The 12,537-nt window shown below is 37.0% G+C and overlaps 1 long non-coding RNA gene across 1 annotated transcript in view; it reads left to right on the top strand.

Annotated features, from left to right (window-relative positions):
* Positions 1-6,750, top strand: part of LOC103105409 (uncharacterized) — a 31,657-nt gene extending 24,907 nt beyond the window's left edge. The window contains exon 3 of the long non-coding RNA XR_465172.3: positions 4,832-6,750. This is a non-coding gene — a long non-coding RNA (uncharacterized LOC103105409). The remainder of the gene's footprint in view (positions 1-4,831) is intronic.
* Positions 6,751-12,537: the final 5,787 nt, after the last annotated feature.

Raw genomic sequence — 12,537 nt, 5'->3', positions numbered from 1 at the left:
GTGAAAAAAAATATTGTATGTATGGATATATTGGGAGTGACCTGGGGATAGGAACTGAACTCTTATCGACCCTACAAATCCCCAATCTTCCAGTGTCCCTAAAAACTAATAGTAGAATGGGGCAGTGCCTCAGGATTACCTTATACAAGAACATGGGATATGGGGCACCCAGGGACAAGAGACAGGAAAGGTACAATGAAGATCTCAATCTCTCTCTCTCTCTCTCTCTCTCTCTCTCTCTCTCTCTCTCTCTCTCTCTCTCTCTCTCTCTCTCTCTCTCTGCCTTTGTCTCTTCTTTCTCTCTCCTCTTTCTCTGTCTCTGTCTATCTTTCTGTCCCTCTGTGTCTTTCTGTCTCTCTGTCTGACTCTCTCTCCTCCCTCTCTTTCCCTTCTCTCTCTCTGTCCCTCTCTGTCTCTCTGTCTCTCTCTCTGTCTCTTGTTTCTCTCTTCCCCTCTCTCCTTCCCTACTCTCTCCTCCCTCTCTCTGACTTCTCTCTCTCCTCCCTCTCTCTCCTTTTTCTCTATCCCTTCTCTCTCTCTCCTTCCCTCTCTCTTTTTTTCTTTCTGTCTCTGTTTCTGTCTCTCCCCTCTCTCTCCCTCCCTCCCTACTCTCTACTCCCTCTCTCTGACTTCTCTCTCTCCTTTTTCTCTATCCCTTCTCTCTCTCCTTCCCTCTATCTCTTTCTGTCTCTGCTTCTGTCTCTCCCCTCTCTCTCCCTCCCTCTCTACTCTCTCTCTTCCCTCTCTATCCCTTTTCTCTCTCTGTCTCTGACTCTCTATCTCTCTCCTTTTCCTTCTCCCTTTCTCTCTCCCTCTCCCTCTACTGATTCCCTTCTCAGGATATAGCTGTTTTGAGCATATATAAAGTGACTATCTAAAGTGTATATGAAGGAATTTCTATTTTTGGTTATTGATGTAAAGACAGGACATGCCTTGTGCTATTTAAGCCAATATTGAAACAGGCCTTGTAAGCTATCCTGTTTAGTGTCAATAGGGTAGGGGTCTATGTGCAGAGCCTCAGGCAGAAAAGTTTCCCTATCACTCTTTCAGAGATCATATCTCAAAAATAAATGAATGAATCAATGAATCAATGAATGAATAAAGAAAGAAAGAAAGAAAATATCACTAGTAGGAAGTTCAGATATGGATGAAAAGTGAAAATTATGGGGCTGAGAAACAATGGAAAGGTAGGAATTAAGTTTTTTTTCTTTCAAAGTGCCTAAGCCCAACACTACAAATGATGTCAGTATTGGTATTTCTATCGAACTAATTTTTAAAATCTTTTTTATTCTTTGTGATAAGAGATGGCTCTCTGCCAGGGGAAGGGAGAGAAGAGGGGTACATTGGGAAATGTAAATGATGTTAAAAGAAATTAATAAAAATTATTTTAAAAGAATTTTTAAAAAAGGATATTCTTAGACTCAAGAAATGCAGTTTACCTTCACTCACCCCTTTTCACACTTCCATTTTCCTAAGTTGATGTTTCAATATGCACTATCTCAGCTGATCCATAATGGAGGAAATGTAGCTGCCAAGACTCCTCCAGTAGCAGGTCGTACCAGGAGTCCTAATGGAGCCATAACTAAGAATAATTTCACTTGAGGCAAAAACTAATTAGGAAGGGGCCAGATCCACAAAGGGTGCCTAAGTGTGGGAACATTCCTACTGATCCCTTGCTACCAAGGATTGGGACCAAAAAAAAAGACACAGAAAGACAGAAATGTTCCCCACTCCCCAATGTTAGTACCTTTGAGAAAAGTTCCACTCCCCACCTCACTCCCATGGTAATTAATACTCTGGGAGTCAGTAACAATTAGTAAAGATTTTCATTGAATAAATCTGTGTTACACCTGGTTTCCTCTTTACCAATTACCCTACTTTTAAACCATACTATTTGAGACAGGATGTTAAAGAACACAGAGGGACTTCACATCACTAAAAATTTTGTTGACATCTTTTTGGCAGGTCTTTTACTTAATTTTCCCAGATTCTAATACAGCAGTAGGCCTCCATATATATATATATATATATATATATATATATATATATATATATATATATATATATATATATATATATATATATATAAGATTCTGGGCTAGTCTGGGCATAATCATGTCTCTCTTCCTTTCCCATCACTTACGTGACTGTTAAAAGATGCCTAAGGCTGTATAGAGTATTAACCCTGATATCAAACCAAGCCATGGGATTAAACAATAGATTTCTCTTGCAGCTCTTTGTCCTTCAGTTGTTTCAATCGTGCCCAACTCTTCCTGATACCATTTGGGGCTTTCTTGGCAAAGATACTGGAGTTGTTTGTTATTTCCTTTCTAGTTCATTTTATAGTTGAGGAAACTGAGGCTAACAGGGGTACATGTCACATGGCTAAGAAGTATCTAAGGCCAGATTTGAACTCAGGAAAATGAGCCTTCCTGATTTCAGGCCTATTACTCTATCCACTGTACCAACCAGCTGCAATTGCTATGAATTTTTCCAAATTGTCTCTGTCTGTCTTTGTCTCTCCCTCCTCCCCTCTCTCCCTTCCACTTGTGTCTCCCCCCAACCTGACCTTCTTCCCCCCAAAATATTAGGCACATCTACTGAATTTGCAGACAGGTGAACTGAAATGATTGTAACCTACAAAGAAGGTAGTGCTATGAATGGGATGAGAATAAGGTTACCAGAAAGAAAACAAAAAAAATCGAATTCTCTTTTATAGATGAATTATTAGCAATGTGTGATGTGAATTGAGGCTTACTATGTTCATATTACCTAGGTATAGTCTTCATCTATATATCTTAAAATGTGATTCTCTCACACATCCCTATGTGGTGAATACGTTTTAAATACTATGTGAGAAAAATCATTACATATGTGAGAGGTGGGAGGTTGGGGGGAGATGTGTATAAATGGTTTGCAAAGAGACAAGAGTAGATATCTTTAGCTTTTCCCCATCCTTCTCCAAGGGAGACTTTAGTTCCTGCCAGCAGAGGAAACAGGTGATTGGGACCAGAGATGACTTTCCTCAGAAAGAGAGAATAACAAGAATTATATCTATCTGTACTCTTAAATATTATTTGTCTAATAGAATGTGATTTTTTTTAGATTCAAGCTAAACTTCTAATTGGTATTTATGGGAAAGGAGGGTCCCAAGCTTTATATCAAGTCTAAACTCCTTTTCTACCAAATACCAATTCTATAATAAGTACATACATACCAAACAGAAAAGAAACACTTATCCAAGACTATAGTAAAATTGAAATCAGAGACAGTATCCATAAGAGAATATATACCAAACAGCACAGATTGAAGGCATTCTCCCATATCTCTCCTTTTCTTTCTTCCTTTTTATTTGTTTATTTATTTAAGTTGAAAATGCTTATTTAATTAATTGATTTAGAATATTTTTCCATGGTTACATGATTCATGTTCTTTCCCTCCCCTCCTCTTATCCCCCCTCCTGTAGCCAATGAGCAGTTCCACTGGATTTTACATGTGTCGTTGTATATCTCTTTTCTATTGCCTTTTCTGCCCTTGTCCTTCATGCAGACACAGGACATTTATCTCCACCAGTAAAGACAGAGTTCCAAACCAATGGTCTTTGCACTCAGGTTACATATATATTTTAAAATAAAAAGGAAACCTGATGTATTCAAAAGTTCATCAGATGCTGAGTTACAAAAACTGAGTTCCAACCATTACTTTCTAACTGCATGGCCTTGACTTCATCTTTTTGTTGAATTAGATAGCTTTTAAAGTCTCTTTCAGCTTCATATCCTATGATCTTATGATTCTCAGAGTCATAATGAAGAAAATAATCTCATTATTTTTCTGCTTAACTTTCTATAGTAAGGATTGGCAAACTACTACCCAAGAGCCAAATCTGGGGTTTGTATGTCCCTCCAGCTAAGAATGGTGTTTGCATTTTTTTTTAAAATGGACCATACCAAAAATGGGCTGGGGATTTAACCCAACAAGCTGTAAATTTTTGATTCCTGATATATATATATATATATATATATATATATATACATATATATGTGTGTGTGTGTGTGTGTGTGTGTGTGTGTGTGTGTTCCTACCACCTATTTATTGAGAAGTCAAGTAAACAAGCACTTACTACATTCCAAGAGCTGGGCTAAGGACTGGAGATATGTAGTTCAGTAATTTTTCAGTTGTGTCCTACTCTTCATGACCCTATTTTGGGTTTTCTTGGTAAACATCCTAGAGTGGTTTCCTTCTCCAGCTTATTTTTCACATGAAGAAACTGAAGCAAATGAAGTTAAGTGACTTGCCCAGGGTCACACAGTAACTAAGTAAATGGCTGAAGTCAGATTTAAACTCAAGATAAGGAGTCTTCCTGTCTCCAGGTCTGACACTCTAAAATCCACTGAGCCACCTAACTGCTAGAAATATAAAGAAAGACAAAAATTTTCCCTTCCCTCACAAATAATGGAGTACACAATATAGAATCAAGTAGATACAAAAAGATATGTCCTGGACAAATTGTAGATAGTCAACAGACAAAATTCAGATAGTGACTTAAATTGGAAGTCCTTGCAATTCCTGAAATGGGCCTCTCCATTTGGAGAGTTGAGAGTAGTACAATACATCCAAGAAAAGTGATCTGACCTTAACTCTGCATTTGTTTTCTGTATGATAAAGTGAAAGTCAGTGTGGAAGAATACATTGGAATCAATTGGAACTAGAAATGGATCCCTCAGGGAGACATATTAACTTAGAAAATGGCAAACCAACATCGTCTGTTGCATAGTATTTTTAAAAATTTTTGTCAAACATTTTCTAATTATATTTTAATCTGCTTTGGCAGGACTCGTGACACTTCTGCTGTAATGGACAGAGAACTAATCTTGAAAGCAAGAAGATCTGGATTCAAGATCTGCATCTGAAAAGGAGAGATGAGCAAACCACTATAACTATGAGCAAAACACTAAACTTTCAGTGAAGGAGAGCTTAATAAAACTGAAAATAAGAAACTCTGGAACTAATAATACTAGGAGATAATTTTTAAAAAACAACATAATAGAGAAATCATTGATTAATTTGATTTTTTAAAAAGGACAAACTACCTATGTCAAAGATGAAAAGCATGAATTCACCATCAATGAAGAAGAAATTGAAGCAATTATTAAGAACTATTTTCCCAGTAATTTGTCAATAAATCTGACAATCTAAGCAAAATGAATGAATATAAAAATATAAATTTCCCAGATTACTCTTTCAGTGAAAGTTGCTTTCTAAGACTGTAATTTATAGATAAGTTAATAATTTGTGTTGGTGGATGGAGTTTCCACACAGGAAGTCCTCAACATCAGTATTTTCACAGGACTCAATTTTCTTCCCTTCCCCCTAAATTACAATGACATAGCTTATTTGGATATTATGGCATTATCATCTATTCCAACTCCTTCATTTTATAGATGAGGAAACAGAAACCCAATGCTTTGAAGTGACTTACCCAAGATCACATAGCCATAATCAAAATTTCTATCCAGTCCTCTGATACCAAATGATGAGTAATGATCTCCTTGAAGTCAAAGACTGTACAGATTGGTACAGTCCCTTAATCACAGGAGGTTCTCAATAAATGCTTCTTAAGTTAAGAAAAGAGCACTGGACCAAAAAATACCATGGAACCTGATTTCAACTCCACTACTAACTAGGTCATAATCTTGGACAAATCCCTCAACTTTACTAAGCATCTGTTTTTTCATATATAAAATGGTATATTCAAACTAAATTATATCTCAGTACCACTCCAGTTTTTAAGATATTAATTCTACTCTTTAACATATTTTGCTATTCATCCATTCAGTCCTGTCTGACTCTTCATGACCTCAGGGTGATGGGGTTTTCTTGGCAAAGATAGTGTAGGGATTTGCCATGTCCTTCTCTAGTGGATTCAATGATTTCTTTTGTTAGATAATCAAAGTTTAAGTGACCTTCCCAGGGTCAGAGCTAGGAAGTGTCCGAGGCTGAGATTTGAACTCAGATCTGCCTAATTCCAGATGCCGAGCTCTTAAACAGAGCCATATATATTGATTGATAGATTGATACTTGGACTCCATTTGCTCCCATCTTGACTCCTCCCTTTCCTTCTCAATTAGCATCAAGCCTTTAGTACAATAAGACTGTAAGCTAGACAAGAGTAAGCATTTTTTAAGGAACAACAAAAGTCTATTAATGTTCCCTAAGACCCAAGAGAAAATACAACTATCAAGAAAAAAGTTATTTTTAGGCTAAAAAAAGTAACAAACTGAATTGAGTTGAATAGTGTTCAGAAATTATTCCATATGCTGCATCTGCTATTACTATTATGCTAGCATTTATATAATGTTCGAAGGTTTGCAAAGTACTTTACATAAAATTATCACATTTGATCTTCATAATAACCTCATAAAAGAAATTGGATTATTATCTATATTTTACAGATGAAGAAATTGAGGCTGAGTGGTTTAAGTGACTTGTTCAGAGTGACCCAGAAAATCAGTATCAGAGACAGGATTCAAACTCCCATCATCTCTTATAAGATAATCAAGACCTTTTTTTTTTCTATCCAAACCAATATCTAACCCAAGAGGAAGTCGGAAATTAGTCTAAACACAGGTTTAAAAAAATCCTCAGGTTCCACAGGTAAAAAAAAAATTTTTTTTTAGGTTCCCAAATAGAAACTAGAAGTTTGCCCATCCATCAGCATTTTGTTAGGGGTTCAGGGACATTAAGGACACTTAAAGATACCCATGTGACCAAGAAGCTTGAAATGATAATATCTCCACAGGAAAAAAAAAAAAAGATCTATGTGAGGGTCTACCATTTGAAGTTCTAGTTTTAAGAGGAAAATAAAAGGAAGTGTGGAAAAGAAACAGGGCATCTGACTTTTGATGAATGCTAAACTGTTATGTGACTTGGCTCACATTCTTGTCCTTAGCAGACTCCCAATACAGCCTGATTCTGTGTTGACTCTGAGCACTCATGGACCACACAAAGAAAAGACGGGGGAAGTGCTCTGAGCTATTGGCGGAATTAACAGGAGTTTTGTGGAAGACATCTTGTTAAGTTCTCTGGGATGTTATTTATTGTTAAGAATAGGTTAAACAGCACACTCCAAAAGATTCTTTATATTCTTTAATGCTTAGCCCCTAGATTTGAACTGTACTTGAACTGGGTTGCCTTTTTTTTTCCTCTTTAAACTTTGAGGTTTGAAAATATTCAATCAACTTCTCTCCTAAAGTTTTTCAGTTTTGTTCTCTTCTGCATTTCTGGGTTCCATCTGGGCCTGGGGGAAGAAGTGCCAAAACCACCATGCAAAAGGCTGCCCTTGAGGTATTTTCAGCCCGACTGGAAGCAGCAGGTAACGGAAATCTTCTGAGACAGCCTGTTCTCGTGAGATTTTCCTGTCCAGGGCTGCTGACCCAAGCACTTCTCCAGCTTGGATAAGCTTTGAATTTGCATCTGCACATTAGGGTATTGATCCCAGTTCCAAATGGAACTAAACAGATGGACTCCCTCCCCACCCCCTACCTCTTCCTGTCCCTGTCCCTGTTTTTTTGGTTTTGTTTTTGTTTTTGTTTTTTTGGCCAACAGCTCGGACTCTCTGAAGTTTATTCACAGCCTCCCTGACAAAAGTAGCTCCTGCTACAATAGCCGAGTAGACAAATCCGTATAGGGAACGTGGTTTTGGAATGGGGACTTTGTTTTCCGTTGTGAGTGACAGAAATGAAAGGTTTTCTCAAAGATTTTAAAGCTTTGGGGGAGAAGGAGCCGTGAAGAGATTTGCTTTTTTGAAAAATAGCTGTTTGTAATGACTAAATAAATTAATTTAAATTAAAAATAAAAGAAAAATAGCTGTTTGCGATCTGACCATTATTTCTACGTGGGAATAGTTTTAGCTGTTGAAGAAACATTTGATTTTGTCATTAGGTTAAGCATTTCCTTCTGAACTGTGTCTTTAATAGTTATTTGCTTAGCAAATCTCTATTTTTGTCAGGTCTTGAAACGTAGAGAGACTAGGAGAATCTCAGGTATCCACAAATTGTGTGGCCCAAGACAAGTCACTTACCTTACTTAAATCCCATTTTTCCCCTTCTATAAAATGGGACTCAACACACCACTCAGATCTGTGAGGCACGTCAAATAAAATAATTTTTCCAAAATGTTTTATACACCTTAAAGTACTTTTAAAAGGTCTAATATTATTACTAATAGATGAGTTGAAAAAGCAAGCCTTAGCAAAGCATCTCACAATCAATCAAACAAACAGAATTCTAAATCCTGGTAATGTCATTATACAGAGTGAATTCATAGCAATCAAGGAAATGACTAAACAAAGAAAAAAGTCAAAAATTATTTTTGGAAGTTTTCATAAGCATGGCATGGTATAGGTAAAGAGAGGTACTGGAACAAGAATCTTCTTTTCCCACTGATTACTGTAGTTTGAAGAACCCTACTAAATGTTCAACATTATTTCTTGCTTTTCCCCCATAGGCCTTGGACTTTAAGAAACATACAGTTTAATAGCTCTGTAATCAGAGTAAAAAATATGGGTACTAGTTCTATCTGTGCCACTAACTTAGATGTGTGACTTTAGGTGAGTGTCACATCAGTTCTTCGGGCTTCATGTTCTTCTTCTGTAAAATGGAGTTGGACTAAATGACTATCTCAAACATTATATGATTCTGTAACAATTGAATACATTTTAAGATCTCATATAACTTGCACATCAGTTTTATACTTTGCCCTAAAGCCACAATTATAGAAGATTTCCATTGTGAAAAATCAACTGCAAAAAATAAACCCTCCCAGGGCAGCTAAGATGACTCCATGGATAAAGTCAGACCTGGAGATAGGAAGTCCTGGATTCAAATCTGATAGGAAGTCCTGGATTCAATTTTGATCTCAGATACTTCCTAGCTATGTGACCCTACACAAGTCACTTAACTCCATTTGCCTAGCTCTTTCCTCTCTTCTGCCTGGGAACCAATGTTTGGTATTGATTCTAAGAAAGAAGGTAAAGACTTAAATAAATAAACCTTCTTATCTCCTTGTCAGTGGACATAAAATATTCTCATGATCCATCTCTTTCCCAACCCTAAGACTTTCCAGGAACCATCAAGGTCATCAGGACGACAGAAAGATTGACCACCACAAGAAATATCTACCCCACTAGTTGCTCAACTATTCACACAGTTTGGATAAGTCGGCAGTAAACATGGCAATGACATGGAAGACCACTAGGACTTACCATCTACCCTGCTGCTATCCCTTAGAGCTCTCTGGCACTATTATCTGGCCAATTTATAGCCTAAGGATTCCTGGGCCTTGTCTCTTATCTGTACTATCCATTTATCCTTAGGATTTCTGGGACTTTGCATCTGCCCTACAGCTGACCTTTCTCTTATGTGTGGTCTTCTCCAATTAGAATTGAGAACCAGCTCTATTACTTTATTCTATTTGAGTCTCCAGTGCCTAGCATGGTGCTTGGCACATAAAATATTCTTATTAAATGCTTTTTCATTCATTGAAGGTGAATTGAGGACCAAGCTTGTTTGTATGGGCTGCTAGAAATTTGTCAAATTTCATATTTATACATTTCCTAGTAGGAGATAATAAGTGAAAAACTGAAGTCCTGTGCAAGAAATACTGCATGTTATTCAGAAGAGTTAAAACTAAAAGACTCTGAATGAAGCTTTGAAGATGATTGTAAGTCTTATTACCAGGTTTCTTCAGGTGGTGATGTTTAGATACAAAATCATCAATTAGAGAGCTGAGAAGAGTAGAAAGTGGGATAGCATAACCTGAAGCCTATAAACCTGTCTGGGTATTTTGGGTATTATTATTATTAAATAAAAGTTGTATTAGAATGAAACACTTTATTATTTAACTTTCTGTCTGCTTGGCAGCTTTTGCTTCATAAATCTGGTTGGAGAAAATTGGCGTATTTGAATTGGACATGGGAGGTAGCACTTGCTACACCATCAAGAAAATGGCTGTACATCTTTTTAAATTGTTTCCCTTGCATATGATTTTTAAACAGCCTGACAAAAAATGTTTTCCTTACTTCACTCTCCTGTGAATTAAAAATGCATATTAGCATTGCCAATTGGCATATTCTCCAGTGATTCCAGCAGACAGCAATGGGAATGTATGAACTAGTTGTTGGAAAAATTGCTTTTTTTTTTTTGCAGTGTGTACCAGACTATGCCTTCTTTGAAAAGGATCCTTTTATTTTTAACTAATTCCTCAATGCAAAAACAACCTAAAAGTATTGCCTAATTGGGGAACAGGAAAAATGAATGAAAAAACAACCTGAAACAAAGAACAATTGGTGTTCCCAGTTAAACACTAATTAATGATTGTTGTCATTAAACTGAAAGTGTGGCCTGAATTACATTTTCCAGAGTCTTTGCCTGTGCCTAAAAAAGGAACCTTCCTTGTTGCTTTAGGCATGGAACAGACACCACAACAGCTAACCAACTTGTTCTATGTGAAACTAAGCCTCTCTCTGTCTCTCCCCTTCCCCCTTTCCCCCTCTGTCTATATCTTGCTACCTCTGTCTCTGTCTCTCTCTAACACACACACACACACACACACACACACACACACACACACACACACACACAATCCAAATGATGATCTGTCTTGGTCTTGGTTTGTGGTTTCAGCATGGGTTGGATGCTTTTCTATTTCAATTACATTGTGGTGAGTCAAGTGTTATAAGAAAAACCTCAAATTAGGAATGGAGCATAACAAGCAACAAAAGTATGTTTTACAGTTTACAAATAAAAGAGCCATCTGTTCTCATCCTGAACTAGAACCCTAGAACCTAGTACTGTCAGCTATTAATAGCTTAAGCACTGACCCAAGGCAACATTAGAAAGTAGACAGGAATTTTTCTTTGGCATCCTTCAGCAACTTTCAGGGCCCTGGCTTCTCTACTCCATTCTGTCCCTCATCTTGCTTTTGTTATCACATAGTCTTTATTCTTTTATTGACATATCTCAAGTGTAAAATGTGAATTAGAGAAGCAGAATAATTTAGCAGAAGAATACTGATTTCACTTCAGAATGTCTGGCTTCAAATTCACATTCATCTACTTCCTTCCATAACCATAGGCAAATCACAACTTCTTTTGCCCAAAATTCTACACCTGTAAAATAGGGAAACTGGATTAATTTCAAAAGTTCTTTCCAGTTCTTAATATTATGACCCTATGATCTCTTTCTCTCTCCCTCTCTCTCTCTCTCTCTCTCTCTCTCTCTCTCTCTCTCTCTCTCTCTCTCTCTCTCTCTCTCTCTCTCTGTCTTGTGTTGGAAAGGTTAATTGCAAGAGTTGGGGTATTGATTCATCTTATCCAATCATTCCCCAATACTTAGCAGCAAATGCTCTCTAAATGGAAATAACACATTTATGAAATCTTACCTCTGTAACATTAAAAAAAAGTAAACTAAACCTAATGTACAGTAACTCATATATATTCCATTGTATAGTTGGAAATTCTTGAACCCCTAAAAACTGCATTACCCAAAATTCCTTTCTGTATTACCTAGAATCCTTTCCCCTTTTCCTACATCCTCAGTTTACTGGATTGTATTTAAGTTTGCTGTAACTCCTCCCTTGCTCTCTTCTTCCTCGTGGTCGAGTTAGGCAGGTTTCATTCGAGTTTTTTATTATTAATAAATCTTATAAATATAATACATGAGTTATTGTATATTAATTTTAATTCTTACACCATTCAACTATTGCTCCCAATAAGTCAACAAGAATTTATTAAATGCCTATGACATGCCAAGCACTGGGCTAAGCACTGAGAACACAAACCAGTAAATTTAAAGATAATCTATGTCTTTAAGGAGTTTACATTCAGAAGGGTGAAGATTATATATTAAGGGGAAGATAAAAAGTAGAGAACTATAGAGAAGAAGGAAATTGGGGAAGAGTATGGTGGTGTAATCCAAAGAATGAATGAGGACTGTTTGAATATCCTTCCCCAAAATGGAGATTCTGGGAAGAAATCACCAGTGGTAGAAAGAGCCTAGAGAAGCTGAGTTAGGAGGGAGGTGAAGTATGGTGGCTAAGCCCAAAAGAATGAGGCATGTCTAATCTAGGGCTTTTCCTATAAAGGAATTGTCACAGGATGAATTTTGTCATCAAGATGATTTGACAATGGATTGTTCTTAAAAAATGAAAAAAAAAAAACTCTGTCTCTCATATGTCATTTATCAGTAAGTTTTCCTCTATTGATGCCTCCATCTGCAGTCATCTACAGGGCTAACCTATCTATTCCCTGGCACAATGTTGTTTGGATGGGCAACTTTCCCCTCTGCCAGGTATCCAAATATACTTTCTGTCTCTCTGGTCATGTTCAGACCTCTCTAAATCTTTCTGCTAGGTCTGTCAATTGACCAAAAGGGCAATTATGATATCAGAAAGGATTGTCCTTGTGCTTAGTCATGTGTAGCTTAGCCAATTAGTACTCCCAATTCTTCAAGGCAATTGAAAGGAGACCCCACTAAGCAT

This window comes from Monodelphis domestica, chromosome 3 (genome assembly GCF_027887165.1).
Source record: "Monodelphis domestica isolate mMonDom1 chromosome 3, mMonDom1.pri, whole genome shotgun sequence".
Lineage (NCBI taxonomy): Eukaryota > Metazoa > Chordata > Mammalia > Didelphimorphia > Didelphidae > Monodelphis > Monodelphis domestica.
This window is presented reverse-complemented; position numbering and strand designations above follow the sequence as displayed.